The sequence below is a fragment of the Bubalus bubalis genome, chromosome 5 (assembly GCF_019923935.1).
Source record: "Bubalus bubalis isolate 160015118507 breed Murrah chromosome 5, NDDB_SH_1, whole genome shotgun sequence".
NCBI lineage: Eukaryota > Metazoa > Chordata > Mammalia > Artiodactyla > Bovidae > Bubalus > Bubalus bubalis.
The window spans coordinates 121066538-121091885 of NC_059161.1; the positions used below are offsets into that span (position 1 = coordinate 121066538).

At 45.1% G+C, this 25348-nt stretch overlaps 1 pseudogene; it reads left to right on the forward strand.

The window, feature by feature from the left end:
• The first annotated feature begins 9236 nt into the window (after nucleotides 1-9236).
• Nucleotides 9237-23882, forward strand: LOC102408336 (annotated as a pseudogene).
• Nucleotides 23883-25348: the final 1466 nt, after the last annotated feature.

Sequence of the window (25348 nt, forward strand, 5' to 3'; positions counted from 1 at the left end):
ATCTGATGTCAATGGGGTAAAAATGCAAGGTATTGATGGCTCTTGCTCAATAATGATCTACCCTGGGACTGTTCAGCTCAACAAAAAATAGTTTCACCTGATATCAGATCCTGTAACCATAAACTCACGGGAGAAAAAGGAAAGACTGAATGCAAAGCAAAGCATTTTCTAAGCATGAGGACACTCAGATTAGAGTAAGGTACGCAGACCTAGAGATGGGGGTGGTGCCCCTTCCCCTCTTCCTTTAGCATAAACAATTAGTGCCAGCTCTCCACTTCCCCCAAACCCTGGGTGCAGAGCAGAAACACACAACATGGGGACTGATGTCTTGGGTTTGCACTTTGGCTCCTCAGCACTTTACCTGTGCGACCTTGATCAAGTCTCATAACTTCAGTTTCCTCACCAGCAAAACGGGTAGCAAGATGATAATCCCACCATGCGGATCACGAGATGTATGCCTGGGATGAGTGAGGATCCCTGAGAGGGCTTTGTGAACTCTTGAGTCTGGAACAAATATTAATTATTCTGCCTCTTCTGCTTCTGTTAGGCATCCAGTCCCATCACTTCAAGAGAAACAGAATTGGAAAAAATGGAAATAGTGAGAGACTTTATTTTCTTGGGCTCCAAAATCACTGAAGACAGTGATTGTAGCCATGAAATTAAAAGACTCTTGCTTCTCAGAATAAAAGCTATGACAAACCTAGACAGCATGTTACAAAGCAGAGACAACACATTGCCAACAGAAGTCTGTATAGTCATAGCTATTGTTTTTCCAGTAGTCATGTATGACTGTGAGAGTTGGACCATAAAGAAGATTGAGCACAAAAGAATTGATGTATTTGAATCATGGTGCTTGAAAAGACTCTTGAGAGTCCCTTGGACTGCAAGGAGATCAAATCGTGCAATCCTAAAGGAAGTCCATTCTGAATATTCATTGGAAGAACTGATGCTGAAGCTGAAGCTCCAAAATTTTGGCCTCCTGATTTGACAAGCCAACTCTTTGGGAAAGACCCTGATGTGGGGAAAGATTGAGAACAGGAGACGAGGACAGCAGAGGATGAGATGGCTAGATAGCATCACTAACTCTACAAACATGAACAGGAGCAAATTCTGAGAGATGGTGGAGGACAGGGAAGCCTGGTGTGCTACAGTCCATGGGGTCATAAAGAGTTGGACATGAGTTAGCAACAGAATAAAAAAAAAAAGAAAAAACAGGAGCAGGCACCAGATTTACTCTCCTACCTCAAACAACACTCAAGCAGACATATTAAGCAAAACAACAGTTTTCAGACATTGGACATCTGGCAGCAGAGGATAGATTCCTCAGAGGGAGGAGCAAAGGAAATGAGCTGTACACTGAATCAACTCTAGATAATGTTCCAAGTGTTTCCAAGTCTAGGCACTGTTGCCAAGCCTGGAACAGGAAGCACATATCCAGGCAAAGCCCTACAGTCTCCTCAAGCTGAGAAGAGAGATCTGGGGCTCTAGGTGACCAGAGTTCACAGGAAAGAGCTACACACAGAGAACTCTGGAAATCTATCGAGATGCCACTCCTGTTTTCAGCTAAGTGTTCATAGTACTGGTCAGGACTAGAGGAAACAATCCTTGAGCTTCAACTTGAGCCAAGACTAATTTGTGTCACCACCTAACAGAGTGGAAATATTTCATAATTCACAGGACATCAAGAGGGCGCTGAAGAGGATATTGCCTTGAGTGGGGAAAAGTAACCCTGGTCTAAAGGCTGGTCTCCTCTCAGCTAACAAAGCTGAATAGCATGCCTGTAAAAAAAAATAAACTATTTACAGGAAATTAACAGTGCCCCCAAACAGTGCCAGAAATTTTTTTAAAAATAAAAAATCCAGCACCCAAAAGCATAAAATTCCTAATCTCCAACGTCTAATCAAAAATTTATATACATACAATGAAGTGAGAAATATGATCCATAATGAAGGGGAAAATTAATCAGTAGAAACACACTCAAAAATACAGATAACAGAATTAGCAGGAAGGACATTAAGATGGTTACTACAATCATATTCCATACATTTATGAAGCTAAAGAAGATTGAACATTTTAAGCAGAGACATGGAAAATATTAAAAAGATCCAAATCAAAATTCTAGGAATGAAGTATACAGAATGAAAATTACAGCAGATTAGACACAACAGAAGAAATGGTCAGTAAACTTGAAGAAACAGCAACAGAAACTATACAAAAGGAACCACAAACTTTTAAAATACAGGCAAAAAAATTAATTGAGCAACAGGGAGCTTTGAAACAACTTTAAGAATACTAAAATATATAACTGGAGTTCCAAAGAAGCAAGAGATAAGAGAGAAAATTCCTGAAGAATAACTCGGTGTAAAATTTCCAAATGTGATGGAACCTTTAAGACACAGATACAAAAAATCAATTAACCCGAACACAAGAAATATGAAAACTACACGGAGGCACATCATAAATACATTGATTCAAACAAATAATAATAAAAATTGCCAGAGGGAAAAAAGACATATTGCCCACCAGCCCCCATCTCCCAGTGTCCCATGTGCCTCAGACTCTAGGCATGACCCTCAGGCAACTGTAACTGCACCCCAGCGAGCAGGTTCAGGCAAGATAGCTGCCCAACATGTAGATGCAGAGCACAACCTTGACTCACAGCATACCTGTCAGAGGAAATTGCAAGGAAAATGCCCTAGCTGACATCCTCAGGTCAAATTAAAATGATCTGGAGGCTGAAAGTGGGATACATGTATGCGTTAGTCACTCAGCCGTGTCCAGCTCCTTCTCACCCCATGGACTGTAGCCCAGCAAGCATTTCTGCCCATAGAAATCTCCAGGCAACAATACTGGAGTGGGTTGCCATTCCCTTCTCCAGGGGATCAGAGGGACCCAGGAATCAAACCCAGTTCTCCTGCATTGCAAACAGATTCTTTGCCATCTGAGCCACTGGGGAAGCATGAAGGTGGACTAGAAGAAACTTGAGAATTAAACCCAACTACAGTAATAGTCATATTAAAAGTATGTGGTCTAAACATCCCTTAAAAGGCAGAAATTTTAAAATTGGATTTTAGAAAATACAAAACTCATCTACTGCTGCCAGCAAGATCCACTTTAAATATACAGACACAAATACTTCAAAAGTAAAAATATGTAATTTACCTTTAAAATATGTAATTTACCTTTAATTATGGTAAAACATTGTGGTGGTGGTTTAGTCACTAACTCATGTCCAGCTCTTGCAAACCCATGGACTATAGCCCACCAGGCTCCTCTATCCATGGGATTTTTTCAGGCAAGAATACTGGAGTGGGTTGCCATTTCCCTCTCCAGGTGATTCCTAACCCAGGGATCGAATCCCAATTTCCTCCATTGTAGGTGACTTCTTTACTGACTGAGCTACCATTTACCATTTTAAACATTTAAAGTGTATAATTTTATGACATTAAATACATTCACACTGTTGTATAAGCATCAGCACCATCAACCTCCAGAATTCTTTCATTCTCCAACTGAAACATTGTACCCATTAAACATTAACTCCCATTCTTCCCTTCCCCAGGTCCTTGCCAACCATCATTTTTCATTCTATCTCTATGAATTGGGCTCATAACATTGCCTCCTGAGGATATCTATTTGAAGATCTGTCCTGCCAGCTTTTTCCTGAGCCCAGAGTGCTTCATTTCTGCTCTAGACCCTCAGCTCCTTTCAGGGGAGGTTGAAAATCACCAGCTGCTGCACCAGTATTTATTCCTGGAAGAGGTATATGGCAAGCGCTGTGGCAGCTGCCAATTTGTAGCTGATAGAGCCCCATGCATGTGTGCTTAGTCGCTCAGTTGTATCTTACTCTTTGCCACCCCATGGACTGCAGCATGCCAGGCTCCTCTGTCCATGGGGATTCTCTAGGCAAGACTACTGAGTGGGTTGCCATGCTCTCCTCCAGGGGATCTTCCCAACCCAGGGATCAAACCCAGGTCTCCCGCTTTGCAGGCTGATTCTTTACCAGCTGAGCTACCAGGGAAGCCCCACATGGTCATAAATTCGACCATAGGTTGGGAGGCATTTCATGACCATTTCATCCCATGGTGCTAGGAAGTTTCATTTCCAGGTCAGGCAAAGATTTTGCTAGTAGGCCACTCAATGACCTGTTACTGGACTAAGTCTATGAACAGTAACCAAGGGGCTCTAGACCACATGGGATCTGGTATGGTCCATGAAAAAATTCCCTCTTGTTGTATCTTCCCATATCTAGAGTGACACTATTCCAATCACTAATGGCATACGCACTTGCCATGGACACTAGCGATCTGCCTCTGAAAGGATTAAACCCTGTGTTGCAGCAGGTACTGATTTTTTACTCCCCCTGAGGGGAATTCATCGTGGAAAGTAGATATGAGGCAGTGTGTACTCAAGGAAAAATTGATAGGACAAATCTTCAAATAGATATTTTCAGGAGACAATTTTATGAGCCCAATTCCTGTGTCTCCTCGTATCTAGAAAACACTAAAACACTTCAAGTGATAAGTATTCCTTGTGAGTAGCAAAAGCTTCACGAGACTAGTTTTCCCAGAAACCTTTTGGAAAAATATTTGCTTGCTTGCATGTATTCCTCCTTCAACAAAATCTTGTATACACTGACTTTCCCTGCTGCTTATTTGGAGTAGTTTCTCAGAGCTATCTGGTTCAAAATTGGGAAAGGAGTATGTCAAGGCTGTATATTGTCACCCTGCTTATTTAACTTATATGTAGAGTTCAGTTCAACTCAGTTCAGTTGCTCAGTCATGTCTGACTGTGACCCCATGGACTGCAGCATGCCAGGCTTCCCTGTCCATCACCAACTCCCAGAGCCTTCTCAAACTAACGTCCATTGAATTAGTGGTCCCATCCAACCATCTCACCCTCTGATGTCCCCTTCTCTTCCTGCCTTCAATCTCGCTTTCAATATGCAGAGTACATCATGCAAAATGCTGGGCTGGATGAAGCACAAACTGGAATCAAGACTGCCGGGACAAATATCGATAACCTCAGATATGCAATGATACCACCTTATGTTAGAAAGCAAAGAGGAACTAAACAGCCTCTGGAAGAAGGTGAAAGAGAAGTGTGGCAAAGTTGGCTTAAAATTCAACATTCAAAAACTAAGATCATTGCCGGGGTCCAGCCCCGGCTGATCCAGGGTATTCGAAGGAGAGACGGCATAGGCGAGGGTCAGGAAACAACTGCTTAATTACACGTTAATTAAGGATACAAAGAGTAATAGAATGAGGATAGCTCAGTGAGGAAATTCAGTGGAGAAAAGCAGCTGAAATAAGGATAGCTCAGTAGGAAAATTCAGTGGAGAAAAGAGGCTGAGTAGCTTGGTTTACGCGGGAGACCAATAAAACTTCAAGACAAGAAGTTTGCACCACTTACGTAGGCCGCAGGCGTCCTTCCGTTCTCCCGAAGGAGAGGAGACACTGAGGCCTCCCCGGTCGGATCTTAGAAGCCCAGGCATAATTAGCAAGTATGGTGGGTTCCGCGCTCCAGATGGAGACTCAGCTGGAATTTGGGAGAGAGAGTGACATGGGGAGACCAAGTTTCAGTGAACAAGGCCCGCACTTTATTTTCCAAAGTAGTTTTTATACCTTAAGTTATGCATAGAGGATAATGGGGGAAGGGGTGGAGTCATGCAAGGACAGCAGTTCCTGGTTCTAATCTAAGCCAGGCTTTCAAACTTATCATATGCAAAAGTTCAGGTGATTGACATCATCTTCTGGCCCGGAGGCCTGTTAACATTTTAAGAAACTTATTTTTCTCTAAAGGTGATTATTCCAAAGTCAGGCACCAGCCTTCCAAAAAGCATTGGACAAAGCTGCATTTTACATTTCTATACACCCATTATATCAATCAATACACTGCCAAGGACACAGTAGGTAAGGAGTATGGAGACTTAGCAGCAAACATTGGCCCAACAAGGGAAAACCCTTCACCAATACAATTTCTAATCAATCTTTTAACTACTCAAAGGAATCTGTGTTTAGGCAGTTTAGAACATCTCCTGCCTCTCACAGTTGGGAGGCTCTGAACAATCACATGTGGCCGGAAAAACCTATTCAGGCAGGCTAGAGGATTTCCAAAGGAGTTTGTAGGTTAAACAGTCACACCCAGGAATTATTAACTGGAGCTGTAAGCTAACTCTTTTTTCAGAGAGAGGTAGTGGGAGACAGCCCCCCGTAAAGTCAGAGGTGTAGGTGAAAGCACAAAGCAGAAAGTAGGCAGACTCTGGTTTGGGGGGTAGATGCTCGAGAATTTCCAGGGGGACTCCTGAGGCTCGATCCCGCCTTTGCGTATGCCGAGCCTCCTTCCTCATGACCTTTGTCATGGGTGGAGCTCCTCACGCTGGCTCCCGGCAGTGATAGAATTCCAGTTGAGCTATTCCAGATCCTGAAAGATGATGCTGTGGAAAGTGCTGCACTCAATATGCAATATGCACTCAATATGCAATATGCCGGCTCCCGGCAGATCATGGCATCCGGGCCTATCACATCATGGCAAATAAATGGGGAAACAATAGAAACAGTGACAGACTTTATTTTCTTGGGCTCCAAAATCACTGCATATGGTGACTGTGGTCATGAAATTAAAAGACTCTTGCTCCTTGGAAGAAAAGCTATGATAAAACTAGACAGCATATTAAAAAGCAGAGACATTACTTTGCCAATAAAGATCCATATAGTCAAAAGTGAAGTTGCTCAATCGTGTCTGATTCTTTGCAACCCCATAGACTGTAGCCTATCAGGCTCCTCTGTCCATGGGATTTTCCAGGCAAAAGTACTGGAGTGGGTTGCCATTTCCTTCTCCAGGGGATCTTCCCAACCCAGGGCTCGAACCTGGGTCTCCCACATTGTATACAGATGCTTTACCATCTGAGCCACCAGGGAAGTCCCCATACAGTCAAAGATATGGTTTTTCCAGTAGTCATGTATGGATGTGAGAAATGGACCATAAAGAAGACTTAGCATCAAAGAATTGATGCTTTTGAACTGTGGTGTTGGAGAAGACTCTTGAGAGTCCCTTGGACTGCAAGGAGATCAAACCAGCCAATCCTAAAGGAAATCAACCCTGAATATTTATTGGAAGGAGTGAGGCTGAAGCTGAAGCTCTAATACTCTGGATACCTGATAAGAAGAGCAGACTCAATAGAAAAGACCCTGATGCTGGGAGGGCTTCCCTGGTGACTCAGATGTTAAAGAATCCACCTGCAATACCAGAGACCTGGGTTTGATCCCTGAGTTGGGAAGATCCCCTGGAGGAAGGCATGGCAACCCACTCCAGTGTTCTTGCCTGGAGAATCCTCATGGACAGAGGAGCCTGGCATGCTGCAGTCCATGGGGTCGCAAAGAGTCGGTCACCACTGAGTGACTAAGCACAGCACAGCACAGCACTGATGCTGGGAAAGATTGAAGACAGGAGGAGAAGGGGATGACAGAGGACAAGATGGTTGGATGGCATCACCTATTCAACAGATATGCGTTTGAGCAGTCTCCAGGAGATGGTGAAAGACAGGGAAGCCTGACATGCTGCAGTCCATAGGGTCGCAAAGAGTCAGGCAGGACAGTGGCTAAACAACAGTGGCATATGCAACTATATATTAAATCAACTGCTTCAAGTCACCTAGTCTTCATTTTCATTGCAGTTCCACTCACACATTTGGTCATGCAAGAAACAGCAATCTTGCAAAATAGACAAAATACAAATAACAGAGCTAGTGGTATTATTAAAGTCATAAGTAAGAATTAAACCAAGAACTTGCATTAAGTGTAGCCCAGTATATTCTCACATCATCTGACTTAGTCTATTCTACACCAATCTTTATCTTTCAGGGAAATTATATATTGGCCCTGTCCATAAGGCTCCCAGCCTAATTTCCTATTGTTACTAACCCAGTTACCCTTAGTATAATTTAATTGTTCCCCAGATAAAGGGTGACCTGAAAACTTAAATGACCACAGCCTAGTGTTAACTGTATAAATCCATCCTATAAATGTTAGAGGTTTTATTCCTAATTTTTGCTTGCTGTTCTGATTGAGTTTGAGTAATTTAGAGGAAAATTCATATTATGTCCAGGGTCAGAGCAGGTATTATTAATTGGACAGGTGAGAGGATCCCACTTAGTAATATCAAGAGTAGCCTGAACAGGACTGAATTTCTTTCTGCTAAAATTAATTTTGTAACAGTCAGCTAATTAGAATCTTGTAGTAGAGAAATTCACCAAGGTAATCTAGACTTACTAGACACAGGTAATTAGCCACAACCCAACAATTGAATTGATTTTTCCTTTTGAATCAGTTTTTAAAACTAGCATTCAGCCATGTCCATGATAAAAAACATTTGATTTATAGGCAAAGGTCCAAAAAGTCAACAAAACGTTATAAATGATCACAAGAATTAGGTGTATCATCTTGGGTAAGCTGTCTACTTCCGGTGTCATCTTCTCATCCTGGCCTAAGTGTGGCTTCTTCTGTTTGAGCATTTTAAGGTGAGTTGGAGGTCAGCAGTCCTCTTTATAGACCAGTCCAGTGTAGGGTCTTTGTAAGTGGAAATTAACCCAAGAGTCAGTTTCCCTTCAGTGTTACTGTGCATGTGCTAATTAACAGTACCTGGAAAAGCCCCTTACATTCAGATCAGAGACAGCCCTTTAAATTATGTCTTCCAGTACACACCATCCCCTGATTGCAGGTCATGTAGTCTTAATCCGAAGATTACTGAGATGATCCAGAGGGAGGGTATGGGGAGGGAGGAGGGTTCAGGATGGGGAACACATGTATACCTGTGGCGGATTCATTCTGATATTTGGCAAAACTAATACAATTATGTAAAGTTTAAAAATAAAATAAAATTAAAAAATAAATAAATAAAATAAAATAAAAAGAAACAAATTGAGAGGATCCTGTTACTATTCAATTACCTCTTCCTTAATATATGGTTCATTCTTTCTTTTTTTAATATAAATTTATTTTAATTGGAGGTTAATTACTTTACAATATCGTAGTGGTTTTGCCATACATTAACATGAATCTGCCACGGGTGTACATGTGTTCCCCATCCTGAATCCCCCTCCCACCTCCCTCTCCATCCCATCCCTCTGGGTCATCCCAGTGCACCAGCCCCGAGCACCCTGTCTCATGCACCGTGGTTCATTCTTTCTAAATAGTCCTCATTCCTTCTACCTCCAGGCCCTAATCTGGCTCGGCTAAATGACCAAGCAGGTAGCAGTGGGGTGGGGATGTGGACGGTGGCTGTCTGGAGTGGGGCGAGGTGATCAGATAACAGGAGAAGAGCTGGAGTAACGAATGAGCAGGTGGGTCTCCAACCACTCGGCCTGCACAAAACTGCTTTTCTGGGATCCTCAGGGCATCACTAAAGACAAAAACTTCAAAATGGATATTTTGTAAACTTCTTATTACAAAAACATTTCAAACACAACAAAAATTAAAAAAGCATGCTATCATGAGCCCTGTATTTGATCACACAGCATCAAAAACTGCAGGAGATAGATGGGCTCCAGTTTAGACATTTACAACGGGCCTCCTGTTTGCAGTTCATAGGGCACAAAGAAGTGGGCTTCAGCCAGGATACTCACAACTTTTAGCATTTTCTGAGACAAGAGACAGGTGGGATCCAGTAAGGGCATTTACAATCAGCCTCCTCTTTGCCCTCCAAAATGGGAGTAACAACAGAAACAGGGTAAATAGCCAGTGTTTACCTCTAGTAAACACCTTAAGGTAATTAGTCATAGCAAGGACAAAGAGGAGCAAAACCCTGTTTGGTTCAAGGTTTAAGGGATCACCGCTCCCCGCTCTTTTGGGACAAGGGAGACACTACACATGTGCAGAAAGGTTCCTTGTAGGTAAAAAGACATGGGATAACGTCAGGCCATAATGAGTCTTTTTTTTTTTTTTTTTTTTTTGCCTTTTCATACTGTTAATGGGCTTCTCAAGGCAAGAATACTGAAGTGGTTTGCCATTCTCTTCTCTAGTAGACCACATTTTGTCAAAGCACTCCACTATGACCAATCCATCTTGGGTGGCCCTGCACAGCATAGCTCATAGCTTCACTGACTTACACAAGGCGGTAATCCATGTGATCACTTTGGTTAGGTTTCTGTAACTGTGCTTTTCATTCTGAAGGATGTGGATTTTAGTTCGGTCTGCCCTCTGATGGATAAGGATAAGAAGCTTGTGTGAACTTTCTAATGGGAGTGACTGACTTGGGAAAAACTGGGTCTTGCTCTGGTGGGCAGGGCCATACTCAGTAAATCTTTAATCCAATTTTCTGCTCATTGGTGAGGCTGTACGGTGTTAGTAGCTCAGTCATGTCTGACTTTGTAGTCCCTAGGTTCCTCTGTCCATGGAATTCTCCAGGCAAGAATACTGGAGTGGGTTGCCATTCCCTCCTCCAGGGGATCTTCCTGACCCAAGGATTGAACCCGGGTTTCCTGCATTGCCATCTGAGCCATCCAGAAAGTGCTAGACCTCCTCATAAAGGCGACACAGATTTCCCTGACTTGTGGCAAAGCGGAGTCCTTGATGTCTCCAGCAGGTGGCGCATTCTTCCACGCTGAGAGAGCTGCTTCACCTCTTAGGAGTTTTGGAGACTGAGATTTTTTTTTTTTTAACTGATTTATTTATTTTAATTGGAGGCTAATTTTACAATATTGTAGTGGTTTTGGCCATACATTGACATGAATCGCAATGGGTATACATGTGTCCCCCACCCTGAACCCCCCTCCCACCTCCCTCCTCATCCCATCCCTCAGGGTTGTCCCAGTGTACTGGCTTTGAGTGCCCTGCTTCATGCATCGAACTTGGACTGGTGATCTGTTTCACATATGGTAATATACATGTTTCAGTGCTATTCTCTCAAATCATCCCACCCTCACCTTCTCCCACAGAGTCCAAAAGTCTGTTCTTTATATCTGTGTATCTTTTGCTGTCTCACACATAGGGTCATCATTACCATCTTTCTAAATTTCATGTATATGCATTAATATACTGCATTGGTGTCTTTCTGACTTACTTCACTGTGTATTATAGGCTCCAGTTTCATCCACCTCATTAAAACGTATTCAAATGTATTCTTTTTTAATAGCTGAGCAATATTCCATTGTGTATATGTACTACAGCTTTCATATCCATTCATCAGCTGATGGACATCTAGGTTGCCTCCATGTCCTAGCTATTGTGAATTAAATTGAATGATGGAAGGGAATTCCCTAGCGGCCCCATGGGTTACGACTCTGCGCTTCCACATAGGGGGCCTAGGTTTGATCCCTAGTTGAGAACAATATATATGCTTGGAATTGGATTTGCTTATTTCTAATATTTACATATGTTGAAATTTAATGGAAATCTTAACACGTAGGAGTTAACATTGGAATTAATGAAAGCACTGTGTGAAAAGTAATTGGCCTGGGGAATTTACAACAGAAACCATTGGCTGTAGTATTATCATTTGTAAACTGCACTGTGTGCTCAGTGGCCCAGTCGTGTCTGTGCACCCCTGGGATGTGCTGGGATTCTTTGTAACCCCATGGGCTGTAGCCCGCCAGGCTCCCTTGTCCATGGAATTTTCCAGACAAGATTTCTGGACGAGCTGTGCTCCCTCCCTGTTAGCTGTTTGACCTGAGACAGCCCAGTCCTGGAGTCTACAGGCTCTATAGTAGGGTTAAAGGTGAAGTCCAAAAGGACTTATGCCAACACAGACCCCCAGGACCGCTGATACCAGTGCCCCTGTCCACACGGCAGGCCACTGCTGACACATGCTGCCACAGGAGACCCTCAAAATTCACATGCAGGTCTGGCTCAGTCTCTTATGGGGTCACAGCTCCTTTCCCCTGGGTTCTAGTGTACACAAAGATTTGTTTGTGTCCTCCAAGAGTCTCTGTTTCACCCAATCCTGTGGAAGTTTTATAATCAAATCCCACTGACCTTCAAAGTCAGATTCCCTAGGGATTCCCAGTCCCTTTTTCAGATCCCCAGGCTGGGAAGTCTGATGTGGGGCCTAGAGCCTTCACAAAAGTGTGAGAACTTCTCTGGCAATATTATTCTCTATTATGGGTCATCCACCGGGTGGGTATGGGATTTGACTTCAACGTGATTGTGCCCCTCCTACAGTCTCTTTGTGGCTTCTCCCTTGTCCTTTAACATGGGGTATCTTTTTTTTTTTTTTTTTTTTTTTTGTGGGTTCCAACATCCTCCTGTCAAAATCCAGGAGATAGTGAAGGACAGGGAAGCCTGGCGTTCTGCAGTACACGGGGTTACGAAGAGTTGGACACGAATTAGCGACTGAATAACAATGAAAATATTGAGTCTTGCTCCTCCCAGAAGCCTTCACGTCCAGATCCGTCTTGGCTGAGGGGTGCATGCACACCCAGGGGAGGTTCCCAGGGTGAGTCAGGTATGGAAAAAGAGATCAGATAATTGGCCTGAAGGAAGACAAAGACCTTGAAGAACGGACCTATATAAATAACTTAATCGCCTCTTTAGTGAACTCCTACTCACTAGGCCCATCCTCTTTCTCTCCAGGTGTGCATTTCTGCCTTGCTTTCATCTCATCTGTACAAACCATTTTTCTCTCTGTGTGCTCTCCCACTTGTTCTATGTCTTTAATAAGAAACTTTGTACCTTCATTTATAGTTTCTGCTTCCATGATAAAGGCATTTTTCACTGGGGGACAAAGATCCAAGGAAAAATAGCTTCTAGCCTCTAGCCCTTGCTGGTCTGGTGGCTAGGATTCCTGGTTCTCATCCTGGCTACCAGGTTCAATTCCTTGGCAGGGAATGAAGATGTTGCTTCACACCACATCTCGCTGCCACCTCACCGAGATCAGAACTACAACACTACTCTCTTAGTCCACCCAGGGTGTCATAGACCTGAGGCTACATGTCCAAGATCAAGGTGCTGGTCAATTGTGTTCCTGCTGGGAACCCTTTTCTTGGCCCAGACAGTTCTCTCCTTGCTGTGTCCTCACATGTGATGGGGAGGGATATTGAGGGAGGGGAGAAGGAGGAGGAAGGGGAAGGAGGGAGAGAGAGGAGAATGAGAGAGAGAAAGAGAGGAAGTTCTCAGGGGGCTCTTCTTATAAAGGCCCTAATCCCATCATGAGGGCCCTACTATTAAGACCTCATCTCAACCTAATGATCTCCCAAAGACCCTGCCTCCTAAAATCATTACATCAGGAATTAAGGATTCAACATTTGAACTTGAGGGTGGACACAATTCAATCCATAGCAAATACTCAGATCTATTTCTTTCAATCAAAGCACACCCTCATTTAAATTTTGGTTTTTGCTATGTATTCATGTTTATTTTAAGGAAGAGACTGTTATTGTTGCTGTTGTAGTTGTTGCTGTTGTTGTTGTTTAGTCTGACTCTTTTGTGGCCCTATGAACTGTAATCTGCTGGCTCCTCTGTCCATGGAATTTCCCAGGGAAAAATACTGCAGTGGGTTGCAACATTTTTCTCCAGGGGCTCTTCTCAACCCAGGGGTCATAAATAATGTCTCCTGCATTGCAGGCAGATTCTCTACCACTCAGCCTCCTGGGAACCCCAAGGAAGAGAGTACCATTTCATAAAATGTACATAACCACAAATGCTATTTTCTTCCAAATAAAATTAACATCTGATATCGAGTCCATGTTCAAATTTCCCTCATCCTCTAAAAAAAAAAAAAAAAGTCCTTTATAGTTTACTTATTCAAATCTAGGTCTAGGGGATGACTACTTGGATGTTGCATTTGGTTGTTCTAAGACTTTCAATAAATAAAATTCTCCCCCTTTCTTTTTATATCATTTATTTGTTTAAAATGTGATGTGCCTCATAGAAAGTCCCAAGTCTTGTGTTGAGAGCAGGAGTCCACAACACCAATACCAGGACCAGTACCAGTCTTTGGTCTATTAGGAACCAGACACACAGCAGAAGGTGAGCAGCACACAGGTGAGGCTTCATCTGTATTTTCAGCTGCTCCCCATCGCTCTCCCATCACCCCCAGATGGGATAGTCTCGTTCCAGGAAGACAAGCTCAGGGCGCCCATAGAGTCTGTATTATAGTGAGTTGTATAACTATTTCATTATATATTACAACATAATAATAATAGAAATAAAGTCCACAATAAATGTAATACCCTTGAATCATCCAGAAATCACTCCCTCCACCACGTCTCTAGAAAAATTATCTTCCAGGAAACCAGTTCCTAGTGCCCAAAAAAGCTGGACACTGCTGATTTAGAGGATTGCTTCTCTCTTCCTTTATCTATGCATTTCCCTGAAAACTGGTAGTTAGATCTAGACTTATGTTCAACAAATTTTACTGGAACATTTAATTTGTAGTTATTTCTTATGGCATCACTTAAGAGACATAATTGCTAGTTGCCTCACTTTGATGTATGCTGAGATGCACTGGGTCCTGATGTTGCCAACCTCATGCATGCATTATAAACTTCACCTTTGACCTTTCATCTTATGGTTTTATCATCCATAGATGATCTTGGCCAAGATCCACTAATTCATGAGAATGTTGCAAAACAGTGGTTTCTTCTTTCTACCACTGCTAAATCTAATTCCTGGAAATCTTCAATTAATAAGAGCATTCTTTCAAATGTTTATAGTTACATGAAATATGCTTCATACAAACAAAAATAATGTAAATATTGATGATTATTTCCCTTTCTCAGTGTCCATGACGGTGACTTTGTGCCCTAGCAATCTGCCACAGTGACAAATTACATGTTATCTATTAACATTTGGAACTTCTGAATTTTTATATATTTAATTTGTTTCAGTGGATTTGATCTGATGCTAAAATTGTCTCACTTTTGGCCTCATCAAATGGATTCCTAAACTTTTTGTTCAGCTCTTGCTAATCTTTGAATGCCCTCACATGTCTGGTCCTTCAAAATTCTCAGGCTTATCTTGTTCATTCCTTGGCCCAGTCCTGAAATCAGTCATCTCTTCAAGAATCCATGGACCTTAAGGTGGGAAATGGAATTTAGAGGCCACCTGATAGACCTCATGATAGTTACCGTAGCCAAGTTGCCATTCCTTCTAGGCTTTTCAGTTGAAAGAGTCAGGAAGTACCAATTCCTTTAAAGAAAAGGGGGGAAAAAGGAAAATAATTAAATAGTACAAACTTATGTTATCAATTTTTAAGGCTATAGGGCTTTACTAAAGGTTTTTCGTTTTATGCTTGAACCTCTTTATCCTATCCACTGAAAGTCTTGCTTCAGAACAATATTAGCATAAATTACTGACTTCCTTTAACCAGTAATAAACATGTGGTACTTTTGAGAGGGTAACAGGGGTAGGGGGTAGGTATGCTGCTGCTGCTAAGTCGCTTCAGATGTGTCCAACTCTGTGTGACCCCATAGACGGCAGCCCACCAGGCTCTGCTGTCCCTGGGATTCTCCAGGCAAGAACACTGGAATGGGTTGCCATTTCCTTCTCCAATGCATAAAAGTGAAAAGTGAAAGTGAAGCCGCTCAGTCATGTCCGACTTTTAGCGACCCCATGGACTACAGCCTACCAGGCTCTCCATCCATGAGATTTTCCAGGCAAGAGTACTGGAGTGGAGTGCCATTGCCTTCTCCGGGGGGTAGGTATATACCTACCGTGTATATGTAGGTGTATACCTGTGGCGGATTCATGTTGATGTATGGCAAAACCAATATAATATTGTAAAGTAATTAACCTCCAGTTAAAATAAATAAATTTATATTAAAAAAAAAAAAGAGTTCCGGGTCATCATTGACAGCGGCTCGTCTGACTTGTGGGTGGCCTCTGTCTACTGCAAAGTCCCTCCTACTGTGAGTGCCTGCCCCCCACCCATCTTGTTCTCCCCCACCGCCCTTCTCCATCCTTGGCATCTGACAGATATGGATCTCTTGTGTTGGCAGTTGCATACCGGACATATGACCCCCAAGATGTCCACCACCTTCCAGTGCAAGTGGAGGAAACTCGACCTCCACTATGGCTTCGGAAAGATAACAGGAGTGCTTGCCAGTGAAACTATTCGGGTAATGGGGGAACCTGGGGCTGAGTCCGGGCTGGCCCTGGGAGCAACCAATGCCTGCAAAACAGATGCACGACCAGCTGGAAGGGACTGTCTTTCTGAAAATCCCCTAGTGGCTGGCCACGTGCCCAGCAGGGCCCTGTCCCTGGGGAGACAGCTCCCCTGCTGACACACAAACTCCCAAAACAACGAACCCCAGAGAGGGGCTTGGGGTGTGGACTTGCATCTCCATTACCCAATGTTCATTTTGCTGGAGCAGGAGGAAGGGGCAATAAAGCACCCCCTTTTATATTCACAGGCTCTACAGGGCACTTTCATGGTAATAACCTGTTTTATCCTGCAACATCCCCAGGCAGGAGGTACTATTATTAGCTCAGGATAAAGACAAGGGACATGAGGTGCACAGAACGAGGGCCCTGCCAAGGTCACATATTTTTTAAGTGGAGCTTCACTGACCTTCAGGATTCAAGTAGGTGTGGGTTTGGGGAGAGGATAAAACTGATCTGGGGCCCCTGGGGCAGCACAGGGCTTCAGGTATCCAGGCAGGGGAATCAGGGGTCAGAGATGTAAGATGGGCCTGATAAAAGGGTTCTCACTCTAAGGGACCTTTGAGACTAATAAAAACTATGGCCTGCCCCTCACACACACACAAAGTGCCTGAGTATGCTCTCCCTGTGTTTTTCTGTCTCGGTCTCTCTCTCTCTCACACACACACACAGGCAGTCACACACAAGTGTGCACATCCCCAAAAGCCTGATATCCAGGCAGAATTTTCATTAGAACGCAGCCAGTGACATTGCATAATGGCTTCTGTCTTCCTGGGCACGTGTAGAATCCACAATCCATTGCAATTAATTCAGTTCATGTTTGTCATCAGATCATGAAAGTGAAAGTGTTAGTCACTCAGTCTTGCAACCCCATGGACCTAGCTCTCCAGGCTTCTCTGTCCGTGGAATTCTCTAGGTAAAATACTGGAATGGGTTGCCATTTCCTTCTCCAGGGGAACTTTCCAACCCAGAGAATGAACCTGGGTCTCCTGCATTAACAGGCAGATTCTTTACTGTCTGAACCACAAGGGAAGCCCATCAGATCATAGTGTTGCCAAAGAGAAGACTAGTCTGCTCTCTATTCATTGTATCCTTAGAGGGGGACCATTCAGTCCTGTCCTGAGTCTGGTTGCCCCACCTGTACAGAAGACATGAGATCAATTTGACTCACTGAGATGGTGTTTGCAGGAGAAGCAGATGTTGTTAAAATCCACAGCCCCACACAAATGGAAGCCCAATTCCTATCCCAGCTTGTCCTACCCATCTGAGGTCAACTGAGGCCTCAGTTCTTCTCTGCAGTGCTAATGGCATTTGCACCAAACAGCCCAGCCCCACTTTCCAACCCTTTATGTAGGAACACTCTCCTGTCTCACAGCTTGGGACAGCTGTTGCCAAGAACCAGACAATTGGCCTGACCAAGAATAAGATTGGTGGGTTCCTGGAAAATTCACCTTATGATGATGTCCTGGGCTTGGCCTACCCCAGCCTCACCAGGCGTGAAGCCAACCCTCTCTTCAACAACCTGAAGAGACAAGGAGTCATTTCTCAACCTGTCTTCGCCTTGTTCCTGAGCAGCTAAGTCTGAGCTGGACAAGCCTTTCCTCCAAACGAGCTCTAAGATGCTTTCGGTTGCATGAAAAAGTGTAGGCCACCTCATCCAGAAGATTCCTGAGTGATAGTCCATCCGAGGAGAACTATGGCCCCAGGATCACAACTGGCCCCATCACTGGGTTTTTGTCAATAAAAAATGGTTGTGTTTCATTGGAACACAACCATTCTCATGGATTCAAGGGTGCAGTTTGGTTGAGCGGGATGGAGGTAGGAGGGAGAGAAATGGTCCAGGATATGGCTGGAGGAAAAAGCAACAGGATTTGCTGATGAATCTGATGCAGAAGGAGAGGGATGGCGGAAATGTTTCCTTCCTCACTAACATTTCACTGGGAACCCAGGATGAGCTACAGAATTTGCAGGAACCAGTGCAAAATGAAAATGTGGAACCCCTTGTTCGAAACATATTAGGAATTTCAAGACAGGGAGAATGGAGGTGGGTGGCCTGTTCAGCTTGAAGTCCCATAGACAGCACAGGTCACAGGCAAGAGAAGCCAACCCTGGGTAAGCCTGAACCCTCAGACATCAGCTTTCCTGAAAAATGACAGGCTAGACAAGGAGGAAGCCCAACCCCTCCAGCATAGAGTCCTCTGAGGGTATATCTGAGCATTTAGGTGGCTGGAAAAGTCCAGGCCTTCTTCAGGATGGCTGGTCGGAGCCAGGCCTGGTTGGAGCCAGGCTGCCCAGCTTCGAACCTCTTCTGTAACACTCATTAGATGGGGACCAACCCTGATCAGGTACTCAAGCTCTCCAAGCATCCGTTTCCATGTGTGTAAAATGGAGACCGTAGTAGTGCCTCTGATGGGTGAAGAAGCGCAGTCCTCAGACAGTGCCTGGTGTTACTCTCCTCCAGCGAGCTCCTTCTTCCTTCTCTCTTCAGCTGGCCGCAGAAGAGCAGCTTGCTGATGCTTGGTGGGGTGGACCACGCCTACCATAAGGGGGATCTCAAGTGGGTACCAGTGACCCAAGCCCACTTATGGCAGATAGTCATGGACCGGTAAGCCTCCCCCTCTGAGGGCCACCCCAAATGATGCTCCCACACATGCACATGGACACATACAGACACACACAACTGCACTCACAGACATATGCTCCACACACATGCACACATAAAAACATACAAAGACATATATAAACACATACACAGGCAAACATATAAACACACACAGATGCACACACACATAGGAACACACATCACCCATGGGTTCATAACTGCCCCAGAGCTCCTGATCAGGCCTCTCACCAGGATCCTGAAAGGGTCCAGAGAGGCCTGGGGAAGGGCTGCATTCCTGTGCTGTGAGGTGGGGAGCCTGGTTAGAGGACCCTACAGTGTGGTGAAAAGAGGATCAGGGGGCATTGCACCAACCTGAACAGGATTGTGTTAAGATGACCTACTGACCAGGGCCACCCAGGACCTAGAGTGTTCTCAGTACACAGAATTGCCAGTTGAAAAACTGAGAAAGTCCTGAAAAACTGGGAAAACTGGTCTCCTCAGAAAGAAGTTACCCAGCAGTGAAGAGAGTTTGGCTGTAGTCTTGAGACCTGAGAGCAACGCATAAGAAGAGACACCCCACCTGACCAGTGCTAATTACCGCCCAAACCGGGCACACCAGTGGGGCAGGGCTGTGACTGAGTCAGGAAGCTGGGATCCAGGAGTGGCCTGAGAACAAGGAGCAATAATAGATGGGGTTCTCTGTGATGCCCTCAGGCCAAAGCTTTCCTTCTCTTTGGAGGCCACCAGGTCTGCTCATGCTCCTCTGGCAGGGGCCTCAGGGTCTGAACCGGGTGAGGGGGCGGTGCTGGGAGACAAACTCTCCCAGGGCAGCCTGTGTCTCCCCCACCACCACTCTGACCATCTGCTGTCCTAGACACCTCCATCTTCACTGTATGGGCCGACTCATCATTGGTGAGACACAGATACAGGTCTCTGGGTGTTCCTCATTCATTCATTCAACATACATTCATTGTGCACCGCCTGTGTGCTGGGCACTTGAGGGAGGCACTGAGGATCCAACTTGCCCTCACATGTAGTGAGGCAGAAGCGCATGAAACGACTCACATACACAGTGAATTACCACCTGGGTACATGCTGGACACGAGGAAGAGTCTACAGAGAGTGAGCAAGACAGGAGCCTGATCTACTCTCGGGGGGAAGACTTTCTTGACAAAGTGGCAATTAACCTGGAAGATGAGGGAAAATTAGCTAGACCAAGGAGATGGGGTTTTCTAGGAAGGGCACCAGCACAAACTCAGGCCCTGAGACACGAAAGAGCCTGTGCAGGCAAGAACTGAAAGAAAGTTAAAAAGATGATGTGACCAGAGAAAAGGAAAACTGAGTCAGGGTAGAAGCTGAAGGGCTTTTCAGGAGACAGTCAGCCAGGGGGAAGTCCCTGAAGAGACTTCAGAGTGACCCTGGTGCCTGCTTTGTCCCTCTGTCTCTCAGCATCTCCATAAACAAAATGGCGGTTGCTTGTTCTGGCGGATGTCAGGCTATTGTGGACAGCGGGAGCTCAGTGCTGGCTGGCCCAACTCAAGTGGTCCGCAACATCTTCAAACACATCAACCCAATCCCAAGGAGAAAAACCAGGTTAAGGGTCATGCCACAGGATCATTCTTGGGCTCCCCACACACCAAGGATCACCTGGGCCAAACTCTCTCCTGCTTTCTTTTACAGCTTGATTTCATGTGACAGTTCCAAGACCCTGCCTCCTATTATCTTCAATATCAATGGCATGGACTTCCCAGTGTCCCCTAAATACTACCTCCAGAAGGTGAGGGGACAACTTTGGGGGCTGGTTCCCAAATTTGGGATTTGCAAGAACTCTTGGGCTGCTGTTGGGAAGAAGGGGCCTTCTACAGGCCAAGCCACACCATGGCTTATGCTGCAGAGCCCCTGTGGCTGGGCCAGTGCCTCCCACAAAACCAACCACGTGAGAGGAAAGGGCAGTCTGGGACATCCATCCGCCTGAACTAAATGTGGAGACACCACCCCGTGCAGGCATGGTGGCAGTCACAAGGAGAGGGGAACTCTAAGGCCTCAGTCCTCACAGAGCTTCCGTTCAACCAGAGACCTCAGATGCAGAAACATGGAAAGTCAGCTCTAGCAATCCCTGAAATAGAACAGGTGACAAGAAGGATGGCTGGGGACAGTCTCATTGTGCTGTCCCACCATAGGGGTTAACAGTCTCCCCTTCCCAACTCGAAAGTCTCCAGATTGAGATCATAAATTACATGCTTACCCTAGAACTTCGCTGCAACTTCACACCCTGTGAGTTGGTACTGACCCTTCTGTGGGGAAGTTGGATGCTAAGGTAAATAAAGGGTATACAGTGACTGCTCAGCCCCAGCACATGGTGGGGGCTTCATGTCAGCTCCCTGTGGGAGTTCAGAGCAGGCTGATGGGCTCAAAGGAGGCTTTGGAGAAGAGAGGGAATTGCAGAAATTCTAAACACCCCAGCCTCATGGAGGAACGAGGGAGCCTGCTTGGGTTGAGGTAATCTATATTGGATTCCTTAAAAATGGCAGCCGCAGGGCCTGTACAAAGGGGTCCAGGGGCAGATGACGGGTGATGTGGGATACAGACCAGGGGAGCTTCAGGATAAGTCACCCAACCCAGCCTGGAGTGGCCAAATAGTGTGAATGTGGGAGCAGAAATGTTTCCTAGATGGCCTGAGTGAGTTTAAAGAATGCATTGTGACAATGCTATTTACAGTCAGGAAGCAACAGTTAGAACTGTACATGGAACAACAGACTGGTTCCAAATAGGAAAAGGAGTACGTCAAGGCTGTATATTGTCACCCTGCTTATTTAACTTATATGCAGAGTACATCATGAGAAACACTGGACTGGAAGAAACACAAGCTGGAATCAAGATTGCTGGGAGAAATATCAATAACCTCAGATATGCAGATAACACCACCCTTATGGCAAAAAGTGAAGAGGAACTAGAAAGCCTCTTGATGAAAGTGAAAGAGGACAGTGAAAAAGTTGGCTTAAAGCTCAACATTCAGAAAACAAAGATCATGGCATCCGGTCCCATCACTTCATGGGAAATAGATGGGGAAACAGTGGAAACAGTGTCAGACTGTATTTTTGGGGGCTCCAAAATCACTGCAGATGGTGACTGCAGCCATGAAATTAAAAGATGCTTGTTCCTTGGAAGGAAAGTTATGACCAACCTAGATAGCATATTCAAAAACAGAGACATTACTTTGCCAACAAAGGTCCGTCTAGTCAAGGCTATGGTTTTTCCAGTGGTCATGTATGGATGTGAAAGTTGGACTGTGAAGAAGACTGAGCACCAAAGAATTGATGCTTTTGAACTGTGGTGTTGGAGAAGACTCTTGAGAGTCCCTTGGCCTGCAAGGAGATCCAACCAGTCCATTCTTAAGGAGATCAGTCCTGGGTGTTCTTTGGAAGAACTGATGCTAAAGCTGAAACTCCAGTACTTTGGCCACCTCATGCGAAGAGTTGACCCATTGGAAAAGACTCTGATGCTGGGAGGGATTGGGGGCAGGAGGAGAAGGGGACGACAGGGGATGAGATGGCTGGATGGCATCACTGACTCGATGGACATGAGTCTGAGTGAACTCCGGGAGTTGGTGATGGACAGGGAGGCCTGGCGTGCTGTGATTCATGGGGTCGCAAAGAGTTGGACACGACTAAGCGACTGAACTGAACTGAACCAACAACAACCTACTATGTAGCACAGGGAGCTCTGCTCAGGGCTATGTGGCAGCCTGGGTGGGAGGGGAGTTTGGGGGAGAGTGGATACATGTATATGTATGGCTGAGTCCCACTGCTGCCCACCTGAAACTATCACAATACTGTTAACTGGCTATCCTCCATTAAAAAGTTAAACATTTTTTTAGAAAAAATAATGGGTTGTGGCCAATGGAGAGATAAACAGGCATTCTTAGCAGAGAAAAAAAAAGAGAGCAGGAGTCAGAAGGAAGGAAACAGAAGTATGTGAGGGGAACTATGGGCCGTTCTTATTCTTTGTTTAAAAAATACATTGAAGTAGAACTGATTTACAGCGTTGTGTTAGTTTCTGCTCTGCACCTAAGCCACTCAGTTTTATATATTTTCAAATATATACATGCTGCTGCTGCTTAGTCGCTTCAGCTTGCCTAACTCTGTGAGACCCCATGAACTGTAATCCGCCAGGCTCCTCCATCCAGGGGATTCTCCAGGCAAGAATACTGGAGTGGGTGACCGTGTCCTCCTCCAGGGGATCTTCCCAACCCAGGGATCGATCTCCTGCATTGCGGGCAGAATCTTTACCACTGAGCCACCAGGGAAGCCCACAAATATATACCAACTCTTTTTTATATTCTTTCCCATTACAGTTTATCATGGGATACCGAATACAGTTACCTGTGCTATACAGTAGGACTGTGTTATTTAAATATCAAATATTAGTTCGCATCTGATAATCCCAAACTCCCAATCCTCCCCTCCCCACACCCCTCTGTCATGGCAACCACATGTTTTGGCCCTTCTTGCTCCTATATCCTCACTTCTGCAGCTTCTGTGAGAGCCACTGGATTCTTCCCAAAGAAGGGGGGGAAATGGGAAAGCTATCTGCTCTGGATATTGAGGGGGGTGGCAGGTAAGTGCTCACGCTGACTGGTGTGTATTTCTGTCTCCCCCAGGTTTCTAAAGATATCTGCTTTATCAGCTTTCATGGGGGCACAGAGTACATTAGCCCCTCAGAGACCTGGGTCCTGGGTGACATCTTCCTGAGAGCATATTTCACAGTTTTTGATTGGGGAAACTATAGGCTCGGCCTGGCTCCCTCAGTGTAAATGCTGAGCTGCTTCAGGAATCACTCAGGCCCACTCCAAAGACACACTCACACAGAGGAAAGTTCCTCCCAGGGATGCTGGGGCACAGGGTTTGGGGCTCTGCAAGCCCTGTCCTCAGCAAAGAATAAAGGATTTCATCTCAATGGAGCTCATACGAATGGCTGCCTCCCTTTGAGTCAGGAAGGTACATCACAACCGGGCAGGATCTAGAATCAAGTCTGAATCACAAACGAGAGGAGCCCAACTCCAACTGGCTTCAAGAAAGGGGAGACTTATTGGAAGGATACAAGTATCCGGGACACAGGAATGAGAACAGATCCAAATATCTCAGTGACTGGACCCAATAAGTCAGAAGCCATCAGTTCACTCTTTCCTCACCCTTTCCCTTCTCTCTTCTTTGATTCTCTTAGCCTGACAGCTTTTTTCCCTCAGGTTTCTACACCTAGTTAGAGAGTTTCAAGCTGCCTGCCTCATGCCTTTATCTCTCTAAGGCAACTAACCAGTAAGGAAAGAAGCTCAGAAGACATCAGGGTTCGAGGGAGGGCTCTGAATGGACCATCTCAGATCATGTGTCCAGTCCTGGACCAAGCATCCTGGTAGGGGCATGGTGTCCTATAATTGGCTTAATTCATCACCTGGCCCTGCCCCCACAGCATGTGATTGACCGGTTCCTCATTAACAGACCCTGAGAAAGAATCGTTTTCTTCTTTCCTAATCCTTTCCTTCTTTCTTTCTTCCTTCTCTCCTCCTTTAATTCCTTTCTTTCTTTTGTCTCCTCTGAGCATTTACCTCCACAGAGCTCACAAACCTAGGTGTGAGAAAACTTCAGATTCCTCCAGGGACCACATCAGTCAAGAGAACAACAAATTCAAGATGTCTGGATGGAACTCATATCAATAGAATTCAGCTTTGTGCTCCCTTCATGGCTCAGTGGTCAAGAATCCACCTGCCAATGCAAGAGACATAGGTTCAATCCCTGATCCAGTAAGAACCCACATGCAGAGGATCAGTTAAGCCTGTGCACCACAACTATTGAGCCTGTGCTCTAGAGTCCAGAAACCACACTACTGAGCTCACGTGCAGTCGCTACTGAAGCCCACATGCCCTAGAGCCCATGCTCCACAACAAGAGAAGCCACTGCAATGAGAAGCCAGCAAATACATTAGATTGGAAATAAGACAATGAGGTAAAAACCCCAACATGGTCACTTACTGTGCAGCACCCTACCTAACTAGGACTCACTTCTAGGATTCACTTCATCTGCAAAATAGGCTTATCACCTAACCTGAAGTGTACCCAGAATCTCATATGTTTACAAAGCCCCAGAACACTGCCAACAGCACATGGCAGCAAGGCAAAAAGAATAAGAGCTACTGCTACCCTAAGCGGGGTGGGGGGCAGTGGGAAATAGAAGCTGCCCTGATGAAATCTACAAAGAAAATTTTCTGCATAATGGAAAATACAAAGGCACCAAGCCAGATTTCTGAGATAATCTAGGGGAAAAAAAGGCTTTTCTGGGCATATGACTGTCACGAGTTCTTGTTTCAGGGTCCAGTCTTTCTCCCCAGGTCCTAACTCCCAGGCCTGTGCAGGGCCTGGAAAGTCAGCCAAAGAAAAGTCTTCTTTCCCAAGTCCCTCTGTCATCGCTACCAGCAGCTCTAGGGCTGACAGTCACAGACCTCACAGGTTTAGTATCGTGGGTGCACCAGTAGGAAATGGGACTCCTGGGTAAGAGGCAGGCAGCCGATGAAGAGGGTGGAAAAACCCCTAGCCAGCAACAGTATTACTGGGATACTGCTGGAGTGAAAGGAAGTGAGTCTGTGAAGTTTCCAGAGTTAA